The sequence below is a fragment of the Rhinopithecus roxellana genome, chromosome 8 (genome assembly GCF_007565055.1).
Source record: "Rhinopithecus roxellana isolate Shanxi Qingling chromosome 8, ASM756505v1, whole genome shotgun sequence".
Taxonomy (NCBI): domain Eukaryota; kingdom Metazoa; phylum Chordata; class Mammalia; order Primates; family Cercopithecidae; genus Rhinopithecus; species Rhinopithecus roxellana.
The window spans coordinates 5,903,046-5,916,376 of record NC_044556.1 but is presented as its reverse complement, the minus strand read 5'-3'; the positions used below and the strand labels follow the sequence as shown (position 1 = coordinate 5,916,376).

The 13,331-nt window shown below is 38.2% G+C and overlaps 1 protein-coding gene and 1 non-coding gene across 5 annotated transcripts in view; one reads left to right on the top strand and one right to left on the bottom strand.

Annotated features, from left to right (window-relative positions):
• The window catches only part of LOC104670512 (zinc finger protein 177), a 36,467-nt gene that overhangs the window by 18,828 nt on the left and 4,308 nt on the right, over window positions 1–13,331 (top strand). The window contains exons 2-3 of one of the 4 annotated variants that reach the window (XM_030936029.1): window positions 8,639–8,780; window positions 12,843–12,997. The exons of 1 other annotated variant lie outside the window; for it this stretch is intronic. The gene's annotated coding sequence lies outside the window, so the exon portion shown is untranslated. Of the gene's footprint in view, window positions 1–1,363; window positions 1,441–8,638; window positions 8,781–12,842; window positions 12,998–13,331 lie in introns of those variants that run through there. 2 more of the 4 variants (XM_030936030.1, XM_030936031.1) reach the window with 2 other exon arrangements.
• Window positions 9,795–9,923, bottom strand: LOC115899467. Its single transcript, XR_004059168.1, has one exon. It is a non-coding gene; the product is annotated as a U6atac minor spliceosomal RNA (small nuclear RNA).

Here is a 13,331-nt window from a genome sequence, read left to right as displayed (position 1 = left end):
AAAGTCGAGAGTCCTTAGTCAATGAACGTGTGTAAATATCCTCACACTTCACTTAGTAGTTCCTTTGTAGGCTCTAATAATGTGGTAAAGAAAAGAACCTTTCAACTTTTTAAAATCTTTCCTTTTTTGGATGTAGATTGAAATTTTTGTTTTAAACACAATGGCCCTAATGCCTAAATCTAATGTTAGTAATTAATCCCTAGTGCTTTAAGGATCTTCTGTTTATAGGCAGTTATTTTATGGAGTTGGTCTATGTGAGAGGCACAAACTGCCAGGAGGGATTGAGATTTCCTTTAGCCAGGATTCTTAGTTCTGAGTGGCTCTAGTGAATAACATTAACAGTGAATCTCTGGCTGGGCGCTCGTGCCTGTAATCCCAGTACTTTGGGAGGCCGAGACGGGTGGATCGCTTGAGGTCAGGAGTTCAAGACCAGCCTGGCCTGGTCATGGTGAAACCCCATCTCTACTAAAAATACAAAAATTGACTAGCTGGGCGTGGTGGCGGGCACCTGTAATGCCAGCTACTTGGAAAGCTGAGGCAGGAGAACTGCTTGAACCTGGGAGGCGGAGGTTGCAGTGAGCCCAGAGCGCGCCACTGCACTCCAGCCTGGATGACGAGCAAAGCTCAGTCTCAAAAAAATAATAATTTCAAAAATAATGATTCTCTTAAACATTCTTAAATCCTTCTGTCTAGGTAGGAGTTTTATTCATGGGAGTGTCTGGAAAAGGGACAAAGGCTATTGAGATTTTTTTAAAGCCTGGATTTGGGATGTCTGAATACAGTAATAACTCCAAAGTCATTTAAAATGCATCTTTTTTTCTACCACCGGACTGAGATTTTCAGTTTTAATTCCAAGGTTCCAGTCTTGCAAATGTGAATCAAACCCTGTTGGTCCTAACAGGATCTCCTTTGTTGGCGGATAATTTCAAGTGCTGACAGAGACCCTTAGTTTTTTTAAATACCTGGACTTAATTGTTTAAACTGGAGTCCAGACCAAAATATCCCTGACCTCGGGGGTCTTCCTTTGGTCAGGAAGAGGGGAGGGGGCAATTGGACCCCTTTTCCCCCTGCGGCTGCAGAGTCCCATTTTCCTTTGGGGACATTTGCTTTTTCCCTTGGGAAGACCGTACGGATTCTAGTTCTTGCGGACCCTTTTACTTAACTTTGAGACCCAAGCAAGTTTCTTGGCTTATGCCTCTTTTTTTTTCTAATGCAGTGAATAAAGTCACAGCCTTCGCCCTAAAGGAGCAGAGCCGTCTGCCACTCCCCATTCCCAAGTTCTCAGGGCGAATCCGCCAAATGCGCGAGCTGGTGAGCCCGCCCCTCATTGCCGCTGGCCGGAAGCGGAAGTGCGCATTCGTCGCCTCTCCGTCCCCCAGCGCTGCAGCCTGTAGCTGAGAGATTTTCGTATCGGTTGTTGTCCCAGCGAGCCAGGCCCAGGTGCGCCCCGCTAGTCAGGCCGGCGGAGTGGGGAGGGAAGGGGTCGAGGGCGCCGTGCACAGCCCGGGCTGCTCCAGACTTTGCCTGCCGCTTCCCGCCCAAGCCTTCGGCTATCGCTGTGTTTCTTCCTAGAGCCCCGGACTACGGCTCCTTCCGGCACCTCTGGGCTTGGGGCGGCCATTCCGGACGTTGGTCCCTGGGAGGAGGCGAGTGGGTTCACGTGGTCAGAGCGCGTTGCCGCGGCCTCTTCTCCACTTTACGTACCGTACTCTTTAAACGTCTTCCCCAGTATGAGACTATTTTTCTCAAGAAAATGCCCTCGTGTGCCTCACTTTCCGCTGTTAGAAGGCATATCTTGGGATGTGCGTTATCAATTTGCGGAGATCGTCCCTTTTTTTTCCCCTCTGTTATGGGGATGCACCCTAGTGCCTGATGGGCATTTGAGTTGTTCCATCTGAGTGGGCTTGTGCGTGTTTATTCATATTTGTGGACTTAGGTCTTCAAAGTTTGTTTTTGGAAGTCAAGTTGTTGGGTCAAAGGGTAAATGAATGTGTAATTCCTAGGTATGACCAGATCCCCGTCTATGGGACTTGTGAGCCCTCAAAAATGTATGTTTTGAGCCTTCGAAAATGTATGTTTTGTATGCAGCAAGCAGCAGACCTTAGTTTTCAGTTTACCTGTAGTTTGTTTCGGATGTTGACATATTGACATATTGTTTATGAATAAGAAGTTTATTCTCCCTTTATAATCCTATTATGACCCCACTCCTGCCCCGCAAATTTACTGCCCTGCCTAAGACCTCCGAAACATTAGAAGGAGCAATCCTTGCTGCCTTCCAGGTGTCAGAACGAAAGCTTTCAGCTTGTCACTACTTATATGTTTGCTGTATGTTTTGGATAGATTAAGGACATTCCCTTCTGTAACAGCTTTATTGACATAAGGTCATATATTTCATCTCATTTAAAGTGTATAAATCAGTGGTTTTTAGTATATTAAGAGTTGTACAATCATGACTACAATCTAACTCTAGAACATTTTCATTTCCCCAAGAGAACCCCATACTCATCAGCAGTTATTCCCCCATTCCACTCCATTTCACTGGCAACCACTAAGAGATTTTGTGTTTCTGTGGATCTGCCTGTTCTAGACATTTCATATAAATGGAATCATGAAATGGAAATCATAAACTATGTAGTCCTTTGCGACTAGCTGCTTTCAGTTAGCGTAATGATTTCAAGGTTATTTTGTAGCATGCATCACTGCCTGATTTTTTTTTTTTTTTTTTTTAAACGGAGTCTAGCCCTGTCGCCAGGCTGGAGTGCACTGGCACGATCTCGGCTCACTGCAACCTCTGCCTCCCGGGTTCAAGCGATTCTCCTGCCTCAGCCTCCCAAGTAGCTGGGATTACAGGCGTGCTCCGCCATGCCCGGCTAATTTTTGTATTTTTAGTAAAGACGCAGTGTTGGCCAGGGTGGTCTCGATCTCCTGACCTCATGATCCGCCCATCTTGGCCTCCCAAAGTGCTGGGACTACAGGTGTGAGCCGCCGTGCCCAGCCTCATTCCTTTTTTTTTTTAATGAGACGAGGTCTTGCTCTGTCACCCAGGCTGGAGTGCAGTGGTGCCTTGGATCTTCCTAGTTCAGCCTCCCACCTCAGCCTCCTGAGTATGTAGGACCACATGTGTGGGCCACCAAGCCCGGCTAATTTTTTTAATTTTTAGTAGAGATTGAGTCTTACTGTGTTACCAGGCTGGTCTGAACTCCTGGGTTCTTGTGGTCCACCCACTACAGCCTCCCTTAGTGCTGAGGATTACAGGCATGAGCCACCATGCCTGGCCTTCATTCCTTTCGGTTGTCAAATGATAGTCCATTGTATGGATACACCACATTTTCATTTATGCATTTATCCATTCATCAATTGATAGACATTTGGGTTGTTTCTCCTTTTTGGCTATTATGAATAATGCTGCTGTGAATATTTCTCTTGGGTATATACATACCTAGGAGTGGAATGGCTTGTTCATGAGATGAACTTTTATGTTTAATCTTCTGGTGAAATGCCAGGCTGTTTTCCAATGTGGCAGCACCACTTCACTCCCCTCCACAAAAAACCAGAATTTGTTCACATCCTCAACACTTGTCTTTTTAATTACACTCACCTTAGTGTGTGAAGTGGTATCTTAATGTGGTTTTGATTTGCATGTCCCTGGTGACTAATGATATTTAGCATCTTTTCATGTGCAGTTGACATTTTTATCTTTAGAAAAATGTTCATTCAGGTCATTTTGCCCATCTTTGAATTGTATTTTAAAAATTCAGCTGAGGCTGGGTGTAGTGGCTCACGCTTGTAATCCCAGCACTTCGGGAGGCCGAGGCGGGCAGATCATGAGGTCAGGAGACGGAGACCATCCTGGCTAACACGGTGAAACCCCGTCTCTACTAAAAATACAAAAACATAGCCAGGCATGGTGGCACGCATCTGTAGTCCCAGCTACTTGGGAGGCTGAGGCAGGAGAATCGCCTGAATCCGGGAGGCAGAGGTTGCAGTGAGCAGAGATCGTGCCACTGAACTCCAGCCTGGGAAACAGATCAAGACTCCGTCTCAAAAATAAATAAATAAAGAAGCTGGCTGAATTACATTCAGCCTGAAGGTTTTCAGGCTGAAAATATTTAGTTTTGAAATCATTATGTGATACTGGTTTTTATCACTTTGAGTTGATCATCCTGGTTTTCTTTTGCTCTATTAATGAAGCAAATTATATTGATTGATTTTCTAATAGTAAGCATCTCTTGTATTCCTCTGGTAAACCTAACTTAATTCTGTTGTACTATCTTTCCTATTTATTGACATTTTTTATTTGGACTTATTTTCCTTAGAATATCTGAATCTATGTTGAAATTTGCCTATAATTTTGTTTACTTAAAGTGGCCTTGTCATGTTTGATATCAGTGTGCCAATCTCAGAGAACATTCTTCCTTTTATACTGTTAATCACTGTAATCCCTTTGATAAGTTAAACTGTTTTGTGAAATTAGTTTAAAAGTGACCATTTTTTTCCCTTGTAATATTGTAAACTGCTGTTAATAGAATAATCAAATGCAAACATGACATTTTGAACCATACACAATTCTGGGGTTTGCATAAAGGCTATATTAAACCTTCTAAATACCCAACTCTTCCCTATAGAGTGGATAAGTTATACCTAATATAACGTAAACATTAGTGATGAATTACATTGAAGTGTAGTTTAAGTAACCAGAGTCTTCATAAATATGCCTAATCTCTGGAAGATTTTCATCCAGACTAGAATTCTTTCTTCTTTGAGTGGCATAACTGGTAAAGCCTTTGAGCATGGTGTTTTTTGGTGAATACCTAAATAATCCAGTTTTTTCTATTTTAAAAGAATGTCTGGGCGGTGAGTTAAGCTGGGAAGACCTAGCGCCTTGCTGACAGCATCAGTCTAGATTCTTCTTTCTTTTACATGTTTTAAATTGTGGTAAAATATCTAAAGCCAAATTTGCCATTTTAATCATTTTTAAATGTACAAGTCAGTGGCATTAATTGCATTCACAGTGTTACTCAACCATCACCAGCTAGTTCTTTTTATTGTAATTTCTACATAGTCAGTTTTGGTAAGTTATATTTCTATAGGAATCAATTTATTTCCTGAAAGTTTTGAATTTGATTAAAGTTATTCATGTCTTGTTTAATCTCTGCAACATCTATAGTTGTGTTTTTCTCCCTTTTTGTTTGAAGAGTTTTGCGTGATTTTTCTCCTAGTAGCTTTCAAAGAACCAGTTTGTCGCTTGAGTGATACTGTTGTTTTCTAGTTCATCATAGTATTTTTTGCTATTCCTGCTCCAACCGCTTAAGTTAATTTTTAACTTTACTTCGTTTCTAATATAAACATATAAAGCTTATTTTTTTTCCTATGGACCAGTTTAGCTACATTCTACAAGTTGTGGTACTTAGAACTAATCAATAACCATAGTATCATGTATTTTCTAATGCAATTCTTTTATAAAACCATAAGTTCTTTGGAAGTGTGATGTGTTCTGTATTCCAAGTGTGTTACTTTTTTCTATTTGCTTGAAAAATATGAAACCACTAACATTCAACCACAGTTTTAAACTACCAAAACAGCCATTTCATATAGTTCAACATAATCTCTTGTAATTAACTTACAACTTAATTACATTGTAATTAAGACATGTCAGAGAACGTGTCTGTATACCAAATCTTTTTCTAATTTTTTTTAATTTTTAATTTTTGTGGGCACATAGTAGGTGTATATATTTAAGGGGCACTTGAGATGTTTTATATACCAAATTTTGAAAGGTTGAAGACAAGCTTTACAGTATATTTACCATACAATATGGTCAGTTTTTATAAACACTTCATTTGTGCTTCAAAAGAATGTATGTATACTCAATACATTCAGTCGTGTCCCTCAGTGTGCTAGATTAAACATACTTACTGTATTGTTCAAATCTTCATGTCCTTTTTTTATATGATCTATCGCTGAGCGGTGTTTGAAAGTCTTAAAGTGTTGATGATTTGTGTTATTTCTTCTTTAATTGTACTAGCTTCTGCTTTATGAGTTTTATGAGACTAGAATTTTATATCTTCTTGATTAATTGGTACTTTACATCCTCATGTCATTACCTCTGATAGTGCCTTTTGTCTTAAAATGTATGAAATTAATTTAGCAAACTTTATTTTGGTTAATATTCACCTGGTATATCTTTCGTATTTTTGAGACTCAGTTTTTTTTTTTTCTTTTTTCTTTTTTGAGACGGAGTTTCGCTCTTGTTGCCCAGGCTGGAGTGCAATGGCGCAATCTCAGCTCCCACAACCTCCACCTCCCAGGTTCAAGTGATTCTCCTGCCTCAGCCTCCCAAGTAGCTGGTATTACAGGCATACACCACCAAGCCCGGCAAATTTTGTATTTTTTTTTTTTGGTAGAGACGGGATTTCTCCATGTTGGTCAGGCTGGTCTCAAACTCCTGACCTCAGGTGATCCACTCTGCCTTGGCGAGACTCAGTTTTTATGTGTTGTTGTGGGTTTCAGTGCATCTAATGAAATAACATAGAGCTGGAGTTTATCTTAATCTACCAGGACAGTCTTTTTAAACTGCAGAATTTAGCCCATTTGTACACTTCCTGATGAAGTCAGACATTTTCTACCATCTTACTACATTGTGCTTTTCATTTGACCTATTTTTTTTGTTTCATTTCCCTTATTTTTCTTACCTTTGGAATTGAAGGTTTTTTTTTTAACTTAATTCCATTTTGTCTTCTAGACTGTGAGTTAAACTCACTATATCCATCCTTTGAATTTTTACCCTATTTTATCATGCATACTTACAGTCTAAAGCTAATCAATATTGTGAGTCCCCAGTGGAAGAACACAAGGAACATACAACTCAAGTCACCTCCTTCCCAATTTATATATTATTTAGTATTAGGATTGAGCTTATTTTTCCATCTCACAAATTGGATATTATTATCATTTTATATAATAAAGATTTCTTTAATTTTATCCATTTTACCTGTGTTCATTCTGCTTAACATTCCTATCTCCTGAAGTACTTTTAATTTACTTCTGTGATGGTCTTTTTTGATGGGTACATTGTCTCAGGTCTTTATTTTAAAATGCCTTTGTTTAACTGTCCTTGTATATTTTTTAAGCTTTTAATCATGAAAATGTTTAATTCTCCACAGAAGTAGAATAGTACAGGTGTCTCTCGTATCCATGGGGGACTGGTTCCTGGACCCCCACAGGGCTTCCAAACTCCACAGTCACGAATTCCTTATATAAAATCGCATTTTATTTGCATGTAACCTATACACATCCTCCCATAAATGCTATGTTTTCCCTCCCATTTACTTTAAGTCATCCCTAGATTACTTATAGTACCTAGTACAATAAGTGTTATGTAAGTGGTTGGTTGGTTTTTTGTTTTTTTTTAAGAGATGGAGTCTCATTCTGTTGCTCAGGCTGGAGTGCAGTGTTGTGATCATAGCTCACTGCAGCGTGAAACTCCTGGACTCAGGTAATCCTCCCACCTCAGCCTCCCAAGTGGCTGGGACCACAGGCATGCACTACCACACCTGGATAACTTTAAAAAATATATATATACATATATATATATATACACATATATATATATATTTGTAGAGACAGGGTTCTGCTTTATTGCCCAGGCTAGTCTTGAACTCCTGACTTCAAGGCATCCTCCTGCCTCAGCTTCCCAAAGTGCTGGGATTACTAGTGTGAGCCACTGTGCTGGACCATAAATAGTTATGCTGTATTGTTTAAGGATTAATAGCAAGGGGGAAAGTCTACATGTTCGGTACAGACACAAGCATTTATCTTTTTTTCCACATATTTTTGATCTGTGGTCGTGTAGCGGGCTGACTGTAAAATGAATTCTCATGTCCTTAACACCCAGCTTTGACAGTTACCAATATTTTGCTCATCTTGCATCATCTAGCCCTTAGCTGTGCAATACAGTAGCCACTAGCCTCGTGTGGCTATTGAAGTTTAAATGCTTAAAGTTTAACACTAACCTCATTTCAAGTGTTCAGTAGCTGTCCATACATGATTAGTGATTACTGTATTAGTGGTTACTGCAAATAAATATTATTGGATAATGCTGTTTTTTTCCCCCAGATTTGTTTTTAAAGCAAATTCCAGACATCCTGTCATTTCTTCAGTCAATTACTAACTGTGCATCTCTAGTTGGTTCATCACCACTACTCCATTATCCCAACTAACAAAGTCTGATGTTCCGTGATTGGCTACAGAATATCTTTTTACGTTTGGTTTGTTCAAATGAGAAGCTTAACAGGGTCCCCATTTTTTTTTTATTTTATACCCCTTAAGTTTCTGTTGTGTCTGTTCTCTTCCTCCTCCCTTTTCATTTATTTAATCCACTGATTTATTAAAGGAATAAAGTTATTTGTTCTTAAAATGTCCCACATAATATTTGGATTTTGCTGACTGGTTTGTTTTCATTGCTTAAACTGGTTATCTTTGTATTTCCTATAAAGAGCAGCTAGATAGTTTAACTGTCTAGCATTCTAGGTTGATAAGTTATTTTTTTCTCAGCACACTGAAGACATAGTCCTGCTTTCTTCTGATGACCATTGTTGCTGTTGAGACGTCAGCTGTCAGTCTGTTTTTCCTTTTATAGGTGACGTGTGTTTTTCCCCTAGCTGCTTTGGAAATTATGGAAAAAAATCAAATACTAAGGAAGAAAAATCTATAATGAAATTAGATGTGGATTTCTTTTTATGTATTCAGCTTGGGGCTTATAATACTTCCAGTACCCAAAGGTTAGTGTCTTTCACTAATTCAAGAAAATTGCTAGGTTTTCATCTAATAGTGCTATCAAAGTTCTAACCTAGTAGTTAACACTGGCCTTGAATTTCTCATTTCAGTGGGTTTACTTTTCATTTCTAAAAATTGGTTTTTAAACTAATTAACCATTTTAAAGTATCTTATTCCACATCCATTCAAATTTTTGTTAATTTCTTTAAGCTTCTATATTTTTTAAAGTATGTCTAAAAGGATAATATCTGAAGTGTTAGGCTTTTCCACCTGATAGCTGTGTTTTAGCTGTGTCTTACACATGGTACATTGCGTATTTGTGTTTGTTTCTTAAACTGTGCCTTCCTCAGTTTACTTAGAACTTTGCATATAAGATTTTTTCTCAAGACCTGACTTAAAGTTGATTTTCCAGAGATAGGTCCATTTGCTTGCACTAGTTGCTTGGGGACAATGCCACTTAGGACCCTCTTAAGTGAAATTATTCTCTTGAGGGTGTTTGAACTACACAAATGAATTTGGACTGAAACCTAAAAGAGAGCACTTGTGTATACAGATCCTCAAGAGAGATTTTCTTCCTGTTATACCTGACAGGTACAGTTCCTTGCTTCATGTTTTCATATGGAAATTTTACTTACTTTTTAAAAAACTTTTCACCATGGATTTTCAGTCATACCCAGGAATAGAGTGCTATGATGAAGCTACTATGTACCTACCACCCAGCTTCAATGATTGTCACCATTTTGCCATTCTTTTTTTTATCAAATGTGGTTTATTAAGACAAAAATTAGAAACAAGCTAAAGTCTTAAAATAGAAATTGACCAAATTATACTAACTCCATAAAATAGAAAAGTATGTAATATTAAGATTGATGATGATGATGTACATCTATTGACTGTCTTTGAACTATATTCACGATATATATATACATTTAGTATACTTTAAGTTCTAGGGTACGTGTGCATAACGTGCAGGTTTGTTACATATGTATACTTGTGCCATTTTGGTGGGCTGTACCCATCAAAAACGATGGTTAGATGCCACGAAGTAGTAGGTGGCAGTGCCTTAACCGTATGCGTGTTGTCAGGCCCGAGGGCCTCTTCCATCCTTGTCAAGGGGAGTGCTAACCTTCTCTCCTTTCATACAACACCTGCCATTCTTATTACATCCGTTTTTTTCCCTTGCTTCCTTTCATAATTCAGTTGGTTTTTTTTTTTTTTTTTTTTTTTTTTGAGAGATTCTTGCTCTGTCTCCCAGGCTGGGGTGCAGTGGCATGATCTTGGCTCACTGCAACTTCTGCTTCCCAGGTTCAAGTGATTCTCCTGCCTCACCCTCCCAAGTAGCTGGGATTACAGGCACCCACCACCACACCTAGCTAATGTTTGCATTTTAGTAGAGACGGGGTTTCACCATGTTGGTCAGGCTGGTCTTGTTTTTTTTAAAGGAGTTGACACCAAAAGCACAGGCAAGAAAGGCAAAAATAATGAAGTGAAACTACATCAGACTGTCATGTCATCTACACACAGATAATTTTACTTATTTTCCAACGTAGATGCCTTTTGTTTTCTTGCATAATTGTTCTGGCTAGAACTTCCAGTCGTATGTTGACTGGAAGTGGCGAGGATGGGCATCTTGTTCCCAGTCTTAGAGGAAAAGCCTTCAATTTTTTGTGATTGACTATAAGCTGTGGCTTTGCCCCTATGGCCTTTACTGGTATTGAAGTACATTCCTTCCATAACTAATTCGTTGAGGGTTTGTATCACAGAATGCTGAATTTTACTAAGTGCTTTTTCTGCGTCTATTCTAATGATCATATAGTTTTCATCCTTCATTTTGTCAGTATGGCATATCACATTGATTTTGCATATCTTGAACTATCCTTGAATTTCTGGGATAAATCCCACTTGATCATGGTATATGATCCTTTTAATGTACTGTTGAATATGGTTTGCTAGTATTTTATTGAGGAGTTTTGCATCTATTTTCAGTAGGGATATTGGCTTGTAGTTTTTTGCTGTTACAGTGTTTTTTTCTGGCTTTGGTATCCGTGTAATGCTGACCTCATAAAATGAGTTTGATGAAGAGCTTGGTTGGGCTCCTCTTCCATTTTTTTGGAAAAGTTTGAGAAGGATTATTCTTTAAATGTTTGGTAGAATTCAACAGTGAAGCCACCAAGTCCTGGGCTTTTCTTTGATGGAAGATTTTTCCTCACTGATTTAATCTCTGTACTCTTATTGATCTTGTCAGGTTTTCTATTTATGATTCAGTCTTAGCAGGTTATATGTTTTTAGGAATTTATCCATTTATTCTAGATTATCCAATTTTGTGGCATATAATGTTTCATTATAGTCTCACGATCCTTTGTATTTCTGTAGTTATCAGTTGTAATGCCTTCTCTTTCATTTCTAATTTTACTTCAGTCTTGTCTATTTTAATCTTAGGTAGTCTGGCTAAAGGTTTTTGTTGGTTTATCTTTTCATACAACCAACTTTCAGTTTCATCAATCTTTTCTGTTGTCTTGTCTCTTTCTCATTTATTTCTGCTATGATCTTTATTATTAATTTCCTTCTTTCTACTGGCTTTGGGCTTAGTTTCTTTTTTTTCCTTCTGCTGACTTTGGGCTTAGCTGCTGCTTTTTCTAGTAACTTGAGGTGTAACATTAAGCTATATAAGATCTTTCCTACTCACCCTTGCTCTCTTTGGTTCCCATTTACGTGGAATGTCTTTTCCCATCTTTTTACTTTCAGGATACATGCATTCTTAAAGCTATAGTGAGTTTCTTGTAGGCAGCATATACCTTAGGTCTTTCTTTTTTAATCCAGTCAGCTACTATGTGTTTTGACTAGAGAATTTAATCCATTTACTTTTTTGTTTGCTTTAAGGACATAGGATTTCTGTCACCCAGGCTGGAGTGCAGTGGCATGATCATACTCTGACCACTCCCAAGTTCAAGCGATCCTCCCACCCTAGCCCACCAAATAGCTGGAACTACAGGCAGATGCCACCACACCCAGATAATTTTTTAAAATTATTTTCTGTAGAGATGTGGTCTTGCTATGTTGCCTAGGCTGGTCTCAAACTCCTGCCTGCTCTCAAGTGATCCTCCCGCCTCAGCCTCCTGAGTACATTTATATTTAAAGTAATTATTGATAAGGACTTACTGTTGCCATTTTGTTCATTCTTTTGTGGCTGTTGTACAGATGTTTTGTTCCTTTCTTCCTCCCTTCCTCCCTTTGTGATTTGATGACTTTCTTTAGTGATATGCTTTGATTCCTTTCTCTTTTCTCCATAATATAGGTTCTTGCTTTGTGGCTGCTATGAAGCTTAAAACTTCCTATAGTTTTAATAGTCTGTTTTAAGCTGTTAACAGCTTAGCTTTGATTGCATACAATTTATACTCTTACTTCCATTTCCCACATTTTATGTTTTTGATGTCACAATTTACATCTTTCTATATTGTGTATTAACAAATTATTATAACTTTTTGATATTTTTATTTTTTAATCTTTTATACTTGAGTTAAAAGTTATTTAGATACTACTGTTACAGTATTAGGGTAATCTGGATTGAGTGTATAATTACCTTTATCCCAGTGGGTTTTATAATTTTATGTTTTCATGTTACTAAGTGTCCTTTCTTTTAAGCTGAAGAATTTACTATTTCCTATAAATCAGCTCCATTACTCATGAAGCCCTTCATCTTTTGTTTGTCCAAGGAAGTTTTTATCTCTTCATTTCTGAAGGCCATTTTTGGCAGATAAAACATTCTTGGTTGGTAGTACAGTCATGCACTGCATAAAGACATTTTGGTCAGTGATGGACTACATATGTGACAGTGGTCTCATAACATAATGGTGCTAAAAAAATTCCAATCACCTAGTGACATAGCCAATGTAACATTGTAAAGCACATTACTCACATGTCGTGGTTTAATCCTACACTGTCAGTCATGTAACAGTAGTACATATGATTATGTACAGTACAGATTATGTGCAGTACATAATGGATAATAGTAATAAGTGACCACATTACTGGTTTATATTATTTTTACACTATTTATGTTATTTTAGAGTGTATTCCTTCTACTTACTAAAAAAAGAAGAGTTAACTCAAAAACAGCCTCAAGCAGATGCTTCAGAAGAGATTCCAGAAGGCGTTGTCACCATAGATGTCAGCTCCATGCGTGTTATTGCCCCTGAATACCTTAAATGGGACACGATAGAAGGTGTAAGACAGTGATATTCATGATCCTAACCCTATGTAGGCCTAGATTAATGCATATGTGTCTTTGTTTACAACAAAAAAGTTTAAAAAGTAAAATCGGGCAGGCAAACTGGGCCTTGAAGGTAGGCTACTGAGTTAAGAAGACAGAGTCCTGGAAGATTTGCAGCAGATTTTGATGACTTCACATATACAGCTAAGTGTACTAAATGTTGTTCTGGAATGTCACCCTTTTATTATGAAATGCAAATATGCTCACCTTTATGGTCCTTACAAGTTACTCATTATTATTGTAAGTAATTTAGGGATATTAACTCAGCCCAACCCTATGAAGTCTG